We start from the raw sequence: 15,037 nt of genomic DNA on the forward strand, positions 1-15,037 counted from the left end.
CATAATACCGAAAGAAACTGTTCTTTCCATTACATGCAAGAAAGAACCGCTTATATATACCTAAACACTAGGACCATCACCTGTACGGGGAGTTATAGCTGGTGTTTCAGCGAACACTTTCAAAAATTTGTAGAGGTTGCCTGTGGTAGATGCCACAATTCTAGTTAATGAGCTGGTCTACTCAAAGAGGTGGACATTAATTGCATAAGAAATTGAAATGCATAATCGAGAAATAAAAAAAAATTATTCATTAAGTTTTTAACTAATTACCTGATGAGCCATATTGCAATTTACACATTCTAGCCGTGGAGTTCACTAGGCGGATTCACTTGGAACGAATTCTCAGGATGACACCAGTTTCGAGATATTAATTCCCGAACTTTGCAGTTGGAACTTGGCGTTCCAGTTACTTGTGTGCTTCAATGCATAAAACGACGTTTTGTTAGAAAGTTCGAATATTCGAATTTTTGAATATTAGAGTTGGAATATTAGATTTTTTCTATAAAGGAAAATACATGCAAACATGAGCATCAAGACTGACCTCGCTTATCATCTTTGTTAGAGTGCTGGCAGAGCTGTGCGAAGAACTACGTAGTCAGAAAAAAAATTTTATATGCCCAAATGGTCACCTTACATTGATGGTTAAATGTACTATATTTTCTTTTCAAGTGCCAATGCTTGATTGAAATTTACTGATTGGAATTAAAACGGGGTGTGACATGGCAGTTGGTGGCGCTGTTTCTGAGTTTGTGACACCAGTGTTTTTTTTTTTTTTTTTTTTAGCGGGTTAGTCATTTCTTTTTCTACGGAAGCCTTGCTTGTAGTTGTAAGAAATTTGTTCAAATTTAGTATTGCGTGCTTGGCGTGCCTTTGAGCAATCAGCAAGTATTCGCGCGTGTTTTTATGAAAGCCGCGGCGAGACTCACCCTTAACCGACCGAATCGTTGCACGTCCTCCTCCTGGCGGATAGGATGGACGAAGTCGATGTTATCGGCGCTGTTCCTCGCGTAGTTGATGGCCGTCGTGACGGAGAAGCAAAGCTTCTGGCGTTGCAGCACCTGCTTCCAGTGTGGAAAGTCCCTCAGGATGTCCAGCTTGAGGAGACAAGGTAAAAGGAGGCGACGCCATCAACTCTTGGAAGCGCGGTGGTCGTGCGAAAAAGTTCAGGACGCTTCGTTCATTTGCAATGCAGCCGCGACGCGTAACACCACGTCAGTCACAACTAAGCTCTCAGTTGTCGATGATAATAATGATCATAAATTCCATTGGCTTCGTCTTTGAAGCAGTGCGGTGACAAATTGTCATATACCTTGCTTGACCTAATGAGATTTTACTACATCTATGGCGGTTTAGCGCTCTAAGAATATTTCCTCAATTTGGTCTTTCATCGTTCAAACATGTAAATCCATACTGTACAGGTAATTATGGATGTAACGAACCCAGCTATTTCAATCTCTTGCCTGATCTTTTCCGCCAGTACTCTAAACGTCTCTTGGTTATCTTGACTGCTGACCAGTTCATACTTTCAGCGGCTTTGAAGCTAAGAGATTCTCGAAGTTAGACGTTTCCTATATATGGTTCTTGCTGGGTGAATATCTTGGCATTCCATTACAATGTGGCAAGCCATCTTGGAACTTTTGCTGCTTGATCATGTTGCAAATATTTGGACATCAAATGGCAAGACACTACCGTTTATGCTATCGTGCACACATTCTGTGCCGATATTTTTCTACCGAATATGTAAATCTCCGTGGACGTATATTGCGAAAGCATCTCACCATCGTCTACACAACATCCGCCAACCCAATCTCCCAACATTTTCTTTTTCTCAATAGAGATTGGTTGGTTGAGAACTTGGAAGTCCTGGTCACCGCATATTTGGAAAGTACGTCTGGAACTAATCAATTACAGTAGCGCCTATAGTGAGGCCGCTGTAGTAAGAAACGAGCAAGCAAAGAAGAATAACACTTCCTCTGAAGCACTACCATAAGTGTTAATAATTCATACTGCCACTCGAGCACGACGTCTCGGGCCGCAGAGTTGCTGGCAAAACACACACACACCCATACACCCCCCCACACGCCCCCCCCCCCCCCCCACACACAACACACACACACGCACGCACACGCACACACACGCTGAAAAAAGCGCTTGCTTCCCTGTAAGACATACATAAACTGACTCCACGTGTTCAAAATTATCCTACAGCCCTCGACTAAGGCATTTATTATTATTACATTCCCCGTGATACTTGCGTGCATTATGAATGTACGAATGAATATTTATTTTTAGAAAGTTAGACATCGAACCAAAGATTGCATGAATGAAGGAAGAAAATGATTAATCAGTCAATCAATTGAACTGTCAATGTAACAGTCGAGGACTCAACGCAGTAGTCAGAATATGAAAAATTGAAAAAAACGCTTTTTCTTTTCCTCACCATTCCCCGTGTGCCTGGACCAGCTGGCATGATCGGGTTAGGCGGAGAAGCGGCCAGGTAGGGCACAACGTTACCCGACGCTCGGCTCAGGATGATATTGCTCTCGTCGGTGCTATTGCTCGTGCTTATACCGACTACGTCGGCATCCCTGCGCAATGGAACCAACCGGATGCAGATGAATGCGACAGTTTCGTGCGAAGAGCGGAGCATTGACATCGACACCAATGCTTTGCATGGCGCTTGAACTCCTCGGACGACATTTCCTGTTACACCTTCGTATGGCAACTTTAGCTTGATAAAGAACGCCGCCAGTGATATTGGAGGCGTCACACCTCAATGGCGCACGAGACAAGAGCGACGCGAAACCAGTTATGTATTGCATTGCCTCCGTGATCGGCGCGCTAAATTTTCCCCTCACTATTAGCAACGAGGGCGGTGACTGTCTTCCATAAGGTCATCGCAGGATAAGAAATAGCTGTGTGATTAGAGAGAGGGGGCGGTAGAGGTGGTATTTCTCGCAATAAGCACCACTATAAAACAAGTTTAGAGGAAGGTAAAGCAATGTAGTTTAATTCCATGGATATTTAGTGTGTTATGTCCGGAATGAATCTTAGTATTATCCTTGGTGGCGTTCTAATTGTGAGAAAATAGTTAATGAAACAAAGGAAACACAGGCAAAAAAAGGCGCACTTTCGCCCGAAAGCCGACGCATGGATTGCAATAGAAATTTACCAGGCAGCTATATGAAGTAAGGATAGCCGTTTTGTTGACCGTCTAAATTTGTTAATATTCGCCTAATAACTACATTAACAAGCATGGTGTCATGCGTGCACAGGAAAACATAAACACATCTCACCAGATGAGCGCGGACACTCGCTGTCAAAACGCTGGCGTAAGCAAGAGCGGCAGCAGGAGCGAACGAATTGACCTTCGTGCTGCCTCTCGTTTCAACGCGGACTATTCGGCCAGAACACAGAGCACACTTAGTTATCAGCCATCGGCGCACCTATACTCATCGCAGATCTCTTTCAATTAATATGGGGCCCGCACAGCCGCGCGGCTGACTCCATATTCATCGCGAATTGCTTTCAAAATAGTGCCCGCGCGGCCGCGCTCAGTCGCGCCATGCGCAGCCGCAGCCGGAGTATAACCTAACCCCCCCCCCCCTCCCCCCGTGCCAGCATACGGCGCGCGCGCACGATGTTATCGCCCCTGATCTTTGTGCGGGACCTCTTGGCGACGCCGTCGGCTACCAGGGCGAAAATGCGCCTGTCTTTTCCATTTAATTGCTATCGCGATATTAACCGCATTTTACGTGAAATGCACGAATTATAAGGAAAAGGAAAACAGGGAACGAAAAGACAACTTGCCACGCGGGGGAGCCGAATTCGCAACATCTGTATTTGGCTTGAAATGATGTAGTCCTCAGCTACAGAGGTAGCTGTACTCGGGTACAGTTCCTTGGGCATTTTGTACATTAGTACTGGGTATACAGCCCTTGGAAGGTTAGCCAGCACCTTTCGCGACCGTGGCAACAGATATGCAACATTATTTCAATTGTAAGCGTCAGGCAGTCCACGAATTTTGAACCATACGAGTTACCAATATACGCTGGTATGTTGCCCCATGACATCAATGGTAACGAATTCGAGACCCTCGCTGTGGAATGAGCGAGAATTGCACAATTTCATGTGACGCGACTCGCTACCCAAGACGAATGTAACACATCGTGTCCCATCTTCCGCGCTACAGTACGTCGCATTGAATCAAAGCGATTAGACCAGATTTTATTGTTCTGCTAGGACAATAAACAGAGGGAACCAACCCACTTCGACATTTACTGTTTCGATAGGCACGGAATGCAAAAGCGCTCGTGCTCTAAGCTTTCGTTGCACGTTCAAAAACGCCCTCATGCATTGAGCGTACTTTGGAGTGAACCAATTTGTTTGCAAAATTTTCTTATCAATCGGGCCGCTCAGCGTCCGCAAGGATGGTGGCCCCGCCGCAATATCTGCGCCATTGACTAAGGGCAAGCAAGATGGAAAAAGAAATATATTTTCGATAACGTCAGGTGGAGCTGGTAGAACCGTGTCTGGAGTTTCCCACTACCACGTTTTATGGCCTTCCCCTTGCTCATGTGGGATATGTGAAACTAATCAATTATTCCTTTCGCCACCTTATCAATTAAATTAAGTTCACAAGGGCAATGTTCATTGGACACGAGCACTATACCAGTGCTACCTTGGGTTGAGCGAAGGCCATCTTCAACGCTTTGAATAGGAATATGTTTCAGAGGTGTCCGCCACGAAGCAGTAACAACGGGATTACATCATACAGCAAGGACCGGTTGCTTATTTCTGATATCCTAATGTTCCTACTTCGTGGTAAGCAACCGTAAAAAAGTGGAATATCCGCTACCCTAATCGACCGCTGCTTATGTATACAAATCTGATAGCTCTGTTCCGAATAAGAAAGCCCACGAGTCCAGAACATGAGAAATCAACTTCATCGACCACTCGTATACGGCTAAGCATACATGATAATTACGATTGTTGGAGCCTCTCTGCACTGAAAAATTGGCGATGCCATATGCGGCCACAAGTGTGTGTGTTCGTAAGCCATCCTCGATAACCTGCGAGTTTTGCGATCTTTCAAATTTAGAAGTGTGATAAACTAAACCAGGATTTTAGCTACTTCTTTTTACATGTTTTTAACAGCGTCGGCAGCTGTGTGCTCGCGAGTAGGCTGGCTGTGTGCATCCGTGCATCTTTTTTCCATTAAGCCAACGAGGATGGCCGTCGTCGTAGTGGTCTTCGCCATCAGGCCACCACATTCTTTCACGTACAGCTTCACTCCCACCACCACACAAAACAAAGTTGAAGTCTGCCCAATGACACCACTGTGATTGAAATTAATGCGCCTGCAGCAATGCAACACTTGGCAGCTGAAGGTGCTATAGCCACTGCGCTGTCGCACGGCATCGGTACTTTACTATGTGAACTAGGCGGAGTCTTACCCGCACTGACTCCGAGAGTATGGGTATCTGCACGTATTTCGGATGCTGTCACAAGTATAATGGTAGCGACAAGGAAGACATCTTGTGAAGCGCGGGAAAGTTCTTTAGATCTCTAGATGAAGGTGCGGTCCACTGCGAGATCCTGCTGATCTCGCATTAAATAAATTCAGCGCCGAAAGTGTCCAATATCTATTTTCCTTTATTTTTTTCTGCTACATTGAAAATCCGGTTCACGTTCTGTATGCTATGTGTATTTGAAAGCGCCATTCTCCAAATGCTCGTGTTTCATTCACATTAAAAAAGACTCGCAATTCGAACACCTCCAGCATGCAACATGCACCTGAGTATATCGGCCACCATCTTTTCTGGAACCAATGATCCTCCACCTGGCCAAATGGCTGCCGTGTGAATGTAGGCCCAGTGCGGTTCCAGTATGGGATCATTCACTGACCTGAAAGCCTGCGGACAAATAGCGCCATGAATCAAGAGATGTTACAGGCTGGATATTGCGAGAGCAACATACACATTGCTATGTATGCGTGTATCGCCCCAGAATGTTGGAAAAAGTTCAGCAGGTGTTACACTGATGTAACACAAGAAGGCGAAAGCCTGCTGCACGTTTGTTAATACTTCATTGTAAGGCATACTGGTAATGTATTAGGTTATACAATCGGGGATAGACTTCTTGCAAGTCATAACGAACCGCAATGGGAAGTTGTACGTATGGCACTAAGGCGACCTCCTGAACGACACATATGAACACTTAACGTTGTACCTAAAGTGCAGCATGTTAGTGCACGCACTAGGCGCATCTTTAGTAAGCCAGAACCATGGAGCAGGCGTGGCTTCAGGGAAGCGTGATCGTCTTGCACTCCGGAAGTCCACGTTCGAGTCCCACCCAGACCAAAATGTACCAAATTTTATTTTCAAAGCCCCTTATTGACTTTGTTTACAGGAACCTCCCTTAGAAATGTGACGTCACTCAAAGCATTTTTTTTGCGGTGTCGGCCGCTTTTCATTACGGCGCAGTGTCGCCAAGGTCAACGCCAAGGGCACGCAAAGGGCACCGCCAACAAAGAAACCTAAGGCATCTGCCTTAAAAAAAATATCGTTATTGTGAGGGATGCATGCTTCGGAGATCTGAAATGAAAATTGAAAAAAAAGAGGAATACTGGCAGAATCCATGTCATGAATAATCCTGACGTTAATGCGATTATCACGGAAGAAATGTACCAACGCACTGTGCTGCCACCAGCAAATGGCGTCATCCGCGAGGCGTGTAATCAGCTAGCCTCCTCCGTCGCACTTACCTCTGTACACTGCTCGATCTAGGGGCGCCGACGCCAAGTCCGCGCGCGGTGCGCGTGAGAAAATACATTCCACAAGATTATCTGAATGCCCATATGAGGCGCGTTTGATTACACCCCGCTCACGAGACATATAATGTATTTTTACAGCAAAGCTATCGTGGATTTTTCGTGTCCTTCAACAAGTCGGCGTGTGCAAAAATTCAGATCCCGAATTTCATGCAAAATCGCTTAAATTCTATGCAAACGCTTATACCACTCATTACTTGGATATTCATTTTTAGTGGATTAGTTATCAATAGGCACCATTTTGAATATCAGTAGAATCTCAGGTCGACAATAGGGGTTTCTCAAAGATTTGCCGCTGTGCGACCCGCGTCGGCCATGTGTACGCTCGCACCACCCTCTCTTCGTCGTCGTTCCAAGCGCTTGCGTGCCTAGTTTTTCTTCCGCTCTACCGGCGGGCCGGTCCCGTCGCACGTGTCTACTTTACGCCGGCTCCCCTAGGTGGCGGCAGTCTTCCACGCGAGTGTATGTCACCGATCAAGTCCGCTGATCCAAATAAAAAATTTGGAGGACGCTTAAGCTTCGCCTTCAAGAGTGGAACGCGCTAGCATTCAAAGGTCCTTGACTGTTTCTCATACTTCCCGGCAACTACAGCTTATGTAACCGTAATATTTACCGGGAAATGCTGGTGGTGAGCGCTATGCCCGAAGGCGTTCTTTCTGGTGGAAACGCGGCTTCTTTCGTGGGCCGGCGTTCTTTTATTGTTTGCACTGTAGTGAAGAAGAAGAACAGGGAGCAAGCAGTAGTGGGGCGCTCTCATAGATGTAGGGCGCGAGCGCAGATCACGAGCTCTCGGCGCCGAGACCGTTGCTCTCTGGCGACTGAACTGGTTTTTCGCCTGCCGCTTGCCGTCAGTAAATCTCCTTATCAAAGTGGTGGAGGTGCTGGGTACCCCCTTCAAACCTGGAACTCCGAAGCCGGACGTTGCCCACCACTGCTCCGGCAATGCCTGATGACGCCACCCAGCAAGACGCCGCCCAAGCTCCATCGGTCATCGTGTCAAGCGCGCTGCGTCAGCGCGATCCCGCTTTCTTTAGCGGCACCGATGACTATGACGTAGAGGATTGGCTAACGTCATTTGAAAGGGTGAGCGCGCACAACAAGTAGGACGACGCTACAAAACTACGCAGCGTCCTGTTCTACCTAACACACGTCGCAAACGTCTGGTTTGGTAAGCATGAGTCAGACTTCGCCAATTGTACGGCTTTCAAGACGAGCTTCGCGGAAGTGTTTGGTCGCCCCGCAGTGCGCAAGCTTCGCGCTGAACAGCGTCTACGCGGACGTGCGCAGCAGCAGGGCGAGAACTTCACGAGCTATATTGAAGACGTCATTGACTTGTGCAAGCGCGTGAATCCTTCTATGATTGAGCAAGACAGGATAAAGCACATCATGAAAGGCATAGACGACGACGCCTTTCAGATGTTGCTGGCCAAGGACCCACGCACTGTGTCTGAGCTCGTGACCTTGTGCCAGAGCTTCGACAAACTACGTAAGCAGCGCATCCTAGCTCGGCGGCAGACGTCAACAGACGATTCCCTCGCTGCGTTGACCATCGGCGGCGACCACATGGCGCTCCTGTCACAGATTAAGGAGCTTGTGCGTGAGGAAGTTGCTCGACAGCTTTCATTTTTTCCGACCACGCAAGTGCCTACTCCTAGGCTGACTCCAACAATCCGACAATTGATACAGGAGCAGGTCACCGAGGCTTTGCCGTCAGCCTTTCAGCCGACTGGTGTCACCGCGCCGCTATCATTTGTGGTGCCGTCTGCTGCTCCTCCGGCTCCTGTTGCCGCGCCTCTGACGTATGCGGATGCCGTCATGAAGCCACGTCCTCAACCAGTACTAACCCCTCAACCACCAATTCGACCACCAGCGACGGTGCTTTTCGGGGCGCAGCCACAGTACGCAAATCCTTGGCGCACTGCAGACAACCGCCCGATCTGCTATGCTTGCGGAATTCCGGGTCATGTTGCGCGATTCAGTCGCCGACGCTTCCCGGCGACCACGAGTACGCCGAGATATCCAGACTACTCCTTCCGACCTCCCTATCGCACGCAGCCAGAACGAGAGCCTGAAACATGCGCCCGTGATCACCAGCCCACTTCCGATGCCCAACCTTTTGCTGCTCGTCGGTCCTCCTCACCGCGCCGCCGTTCTCTTTCGCCTATGCGTCGTCGGTACAATACTGGTGAGGCGGAAAACTGACTACCGCAGCTTCTGAGGCACGAGCTGCGCCGTCGTCAACCTGTCTAAGTCCTCGCTTGTCCCCCGCCAATGTTATTGAAGTGTTTGTTGACGGTGTACGAACTCTTGCGCTTGTGGACACCGGCGCCGCTATTTCTGTAATGAGCCATACGCTTTGCCGTTCTATCCGTAAAGTGACGACGCCACCTTCAGGATTTTCTCTCCGTACTGCGAGCGCACAATATTTTCAACCCGTTGCAGCATGTACGGCCAGGGTGCTCATACAAGACGTGATCTACAGCGTTGAGTTCCTTGTGCTGGCCTCGTGTTCCCATGACCTGATCCTCGGGTGGGATTTTTTGTCCCGTAACCACGCTGTTATCGACTGCGCTCGTGCTCAGGTAGAGTTCGCTGTGTTTCCCGAGACGCCTTCCACCCATGTGGCCGGTCCTGGGGATAGAAAGCTTGTCGTCACCGCCGACATTGACCTGCCACCACTGAGTGCCGTCATTGTTCCCGTTTCCTGTGCCGCCTTTTCCGACGCCACCGTTCTGTTCACGCCATCTGACCTGTTTCGTCGCCGCCACAATACGTCACTGCCTTTTTCCATCCTCACGCTTCATCAGGACAATACCGGCCTACTTGTTTGCAACCCAAACTCAGGCCCTCTGACTTTTTACCGAAATGAAACGCTTGTACTGCTGTTCTCGTACCCCTTGACCCCTCTGTGCCTGAGACTCAGCATCCGCTGAACGCCCTAACCCCTCATCTTGCGTCCGACGCCGTGCTCTCGGAATCTTTTCACCGTTCCATCGACAGCGACCTCGATCCGGCGGCATGGACGCAGCTTCTTGCCCTTCTACACGAGTTCCGCACTTCGTTTGACTTACCGCAAGCGTCACTAGGCCGAACTAATGCGGTTGTTCACACGATTGACACTGGGCCTCACGCTCCTTTGCGACAGCGCCCCTACCGTGTGTCACCTGCGGAACGTCGTGTCATTACGGAGCAGGTTGACGACATGCTTCAGCGCGGAGTCATTACGCCTTCTTGCAGCCCCTGGTCCTCTCCTGTTGTACTGGTCAAAAAGAAAGATGGCTCTATTAGATTCTGTGTGGACTACCGATGCCTCAACAAGATTACTCGCAAAGACGTCTATCCTCTTCCTCGAATAGACGACGCACTCGATTGCCTTCAAGGTGCCGAATTTTTTTCTTCCCTCGACTTGCGATCGGGATATTGGCAGGTCCCTATGGCGGCGTGTGATCGTCCGAAGACGGCGTTCGTCACATCGGATGGCCTGTATGAATTTACCGTGATGCCTTTCGGACTTTGTAATGCCTCCGCAACATTCGAACGGATGATCGACGGCATTTTACGCGGTCTGAAATGGAAGATATGTCTGTGCTATCTGAATGACGTCGTCGTGTTCTCTCCTGATTTCGCTACACATCTCTCTCGTTTACGCACAATTATCCGCTGCCTTACAAACGCACGTCTTCAACTCAACCTGAAGAAATGTCACTTTGGGGCTCGCCGGCTAACCATCCTCGGCCACGTCGTCTCCAAAGATGGCATTCTCCCTGACCCGGAAAAACTACGTGCTGTTGCCGAGTTTCCGAAGCCTTCTACCCTCAAAGAACTTCGAAGCTTTGTCGGCTTGGCCTCCTATTTTCGTCGCTTTGTCCGAAATATCGCCTCCATCATCGCACCGCTTACGAAGCTCCTCGCCGGCCCCAGCGACCTTTCCCACTGGACACCGGCCTGCGACGACGCATTTGCGACACTGCGCCGCCTACTTACTTCGCCCCCCGTGCTACGCCATTATCACCCTGCTGCGCCAACCGAAATATATACTGACGCCAGTGGTATCGATCTTGGTGCAGTTCTCGCGCAACGCAAGCCCGGCTTTCCTGAGTATGCTGTGGCCTATGCAAGCCGCGCCCTCACCAAGGCGGAAGCGAATTATTCGGTCACCGAAAAAGAGTGCCTCGCGATTGTATGGGCGTTAGGAAAATTCCGCCCCTATTTGTACGGCAGGCCTTTCGACGTTGTAACCGACCATCATGCCCTCTGCTGGCTGGCTTCCCTCAAAGATCCCTCTGGTCGTCTCGGTCGATGGGCTCTTCGTATTCCAGAATTCGACATTCGCGTCGTTTACCGATCCGGGCGCAAGCATTCTGACGCGGATGCGCTCTCTCGTTCACCCGTCAAATCCGAAGCAGGGCCTCCTTCAGCGGTAGACTTTTCCCTGGACGCTCTGACCATCACCGACATGCCTTCGGAACAGCGCAAGGACCCATGGATCGCGTTCCTCTTGAAATTTCTCTGCGCCTCTTCACCCGCTGGCCAACCCCGTGCCCTTCGTCGACAAGCCAAGCATTTCTCAATACGCGATTCACTTTTGTACCGCCGCAACTACCTGGAGGACGGACGTAAATGGCTGCTGGTCATACCCAAGCACTTGCGAGCCGATGTGTGTGCATACTTCCATGGTGATCCGCAACATGCCCATGCTGGCGGGCTGAAAACGTATCAACGGATCCGCCAATGCTACTACTGGCGTGGGATGTACACATTTGTCCGTAAATATATACGGTCTTGTTCCGCATGTCAACAACGAAAGACGTTTAACCATACACCCGGTCAGCTGCAGCCTTTACCATGTCCTGCCCGCCCTTTTGAACGCATTGGAATCGACCTTTATGGACCGCTTCCGTGCTCTGTTGCTGGCAATCGCTGGATAAATGTCGCGGTGGACCATCTGACGCGATACGCAGAAACCGCTCCACTCCCTGCGGCTGGTGCTCGTGACGTCGCTTCCTTCATATTGCGCCATTTAATACTCCGTCATGGAGCCCCACGGGAACTGCTGAGCGACAGAGGCCGTGTGTTTTTGTCCAACGTGATACAAGAGCTGCTCCGCTCTTGTCGTATTTTTCATCGCACATCAACTGCCTACCATCCTCAAACGAATGGGCTCACGGAACGTTTCAACCGCACGCTCGGTGACATGCTGTCGATGTACATTGATTCTCATCATTCCAATTGGGACGTCGTTCTCCCCTTCGTGACTTAGGCGTATACCACCGCGACACAGTCTACGACGGGCTTTTCACCATTCTTTCTTTTATATGGCCGTGAACCATCCTCCACGCTTGACACAATTTTACCGTACCGCCCGGACGCCTCCGAATTCAGTGCAATTTCCGACGTCGCCCAGCATGCCGAGGAGTGTCGTCAGCTGGCCCGCTCATTCACGTCCGACAGCCAAGCTCTCCAGAAAGATCGCCGCGACACCGATGAGCATGTGCTGAGTTTTGCCGTTGGATCCCTCGTCTGGCTCCGCATACCTTTCAACTCTCCTGGCCTCACCCCCAAGTTTGCTGCCAAGTACCACGGGCCATACCACGTCATCGAGCGCAGGTCTCCCGTCACTTATGTCATTGAGCCGGTCAACCCCTCCTCGGACAAGCGCCGTCTCGGTCGCGACACGGTCCACGTCAGCCGCCTCAAGCCGCATCACGACCCTCTCATCCTTGCGTCCCCTTGAGTCGCCAGGATGGCTCCCCTTCGCCGCCGGGGTTATTGTAGTGAAGAAGAAGAACAGGGAGCAAGCAGTAGTGGGGCGCTCTCATAGATGTAGGGCGCGAGCGCAGATCACGAGCTCTTGGCGCCGAGACCGTTGCTCTCTGGCGACTGAACTGGTTTTTCGCCTGCCGCTTGCCGTCAGTAAATATCCTTATCAGCACCTTTAATATTTCATCCTGAGAAGATTTAGCATAAAAGGCATGCGCTGCCGGTGTTTTGTTTCATGACAATTGTTTGTGGGCTGTCACTCTCAAAATTCCGAGGAATAACTTCGTAAAGAATGCAAGACAAAGTGTGACCAACGTTAGTGGTAAAATATATTTGGAGGGCATGCGTGGTTTGGGATGACTTTCTCGGCTGCGGGCGGCAATGCCGACGCCGACACAGGATTTTCTGCGACACGGGGCCCTAAACGATATCGCGTTAAAAGTATGTGCGCGTGTGTCTTTATTCGGGGTGACCGCCGTCGCCGCTCAAGAGAAATAAAAGTTGCTCATACCTTTGATCTCAATTCTGTGTCACCTCTATGTCGCGGGCTAAACTTCTTCGCTGCTTATCCGCCTTCACAGCACTGGAATGGAGCGCGATTTTTTTTTCTCAGTGAGGGGCGGCACATACCCAGTCGCACACACTCAGTGACTCCTGTTGGCGTGAACGAGATTTATTGAACAGCGGCAACGACCCAGTGACTCAGATTGGAGGAAAAGAGGTTCATTAAAGAGAGACACATAGCCAGTGTTACACAACTAGCGATACAAATTAGTCATAGATCTGGTTTTGAACCCGGTTCCTAAGCACAGGCGCCCGATGCTCAACTCATTCGACCACGGCATACCCAGTGACCCAAGTTGGCGGGAAAACGATTTCTTAGCCCGTGAAATATTCTAAGAGTGCTAATCGCAATATGCCCTAGAAGTTCAAGAGGGGCTCAGTCTTACGACACTGGACGGACACTGGACAAAATATTAGGTCAAGGTTGATCGGTGAATCGTAGCTCTGGGAAACGAAGTACAAAGCTGGACTAGCCTATTTTTAAATACGAAATACACTGAAATACAAACTGCACTCAAGAATGTATATTGTATTCCTGTGTAACGCTTGAGTAGCGCATATTATATTCAAGAGCGACGATATAGCAGTCTGTATTTACTTTGGAATACAGAATCGACACATCGTGTTTTTTTTTTCATCTGTAGAAGGGATTCTGGGGAATACGTCACGAGAAGCTTTTGCTGAAGGCGGTCAAACATTTGGAGCTTTCCGCTACGGCGTCTCTCGTAGCTTCAGTGTATAGACGAAGTGCCGATCTCACGTAAGCCGTCAGAGGATCCATCATACTGCTGCACTTTCGGCACTCCAGCATCATATATTACAAAATATGATACTACTTCTGATACTGAAAAAATAAAACACTTCAATCTCGATTCAGAGGTTCTGCAATGAAAACATTTTGCGCTTCCGCATTTGAATGAAAATAACGGAGATCACCAGGATCTAGTATTTCTCAAGCAAAGAACGAAATTGGTAATTGCTGGTATTTGAAATTTTAGCTTTCTACGTACTTCGCCGAACGACTGTGCACGGCCCAGCGGCCTTGTGTCCACAATGATGGTGTTGATAATGGCGAAGCCGCTGATGTCACTGATCTTCAGCTTATCACTGAAGTTGCCGCGAAGCGTTCTACGAAGCGCAGCACGGAAGATGTCTTCGTTCCACAGGCCTGACCTGTAGGATTGACAAGAGCACGGAGTTGGCACCCGAGGCGAGTCACCAAACGAATGAACCCAACAAAATTAGCAGTGGCTTAGTTTGGCTATGCCAGGATATAGGTAGCGTGAGCTAAGTCGGCCATATCGTTCAGAACCGGTAGACCTGGTGGCATGGGTGGGTAACGATACCCTTTGGTAACGCTAAAGAGTGGAGTCTTCTGCTTAACGAGAAAGTTCTTGCACGTTGTACATACCCGCGCCACGGAACTGAACACAGGGATATGCGGATAATTAACGTGTATCTTTTGCCGAGTTCTCTTTTTCGCCTTTGGACAAAGCTGTCAGAGTATCGTCGTCAAAATACTATAACGGCAGCTGGGAAAAAAGACATGAAAGTAAGCAAGAGGCGCGCGTGTTCCTGGAAACGTTGACTCGCTGTTGGACTTGGATTTCATTGGATCGTACTGGTCTAGACAATAACATTTTCTGCCTATTCGAAGGCAGCCAAAGCGCGCCAACTGTTTACTCAGTTGGCGTGCTGCCCTTTCCGCTGTTAACTAGGAGGACGCAAAGTCTATCGGAGTGAACTGAGCGCGTTATCAGCAACGACCTTAATGTAAGTCGCCACGAGCCATACCATTCTCAAATCCCTTTAGATATTTCGAATGTCAGGACTCGCACATCGCGCTAGCCAGCGTGTAGTGGCTGCATGCTTAGCAGGGAG

Source organism: Dermacentor silvarum, chromosome 2, assembly GCF_013339745.2.
Source record: "Dermacentor silvarum isolate Dsil-2018 chromosome 2, BIME_Dsil_1.4, whole genome shotgun sequence".
Taxonomy (NCBI): domain Eukaryota; kingdom Metazoa; phylum Arthropoda; class Arachnida; order Ixodida; family Ixodidae; genus Dermacentor; species Dermacentor silvarum.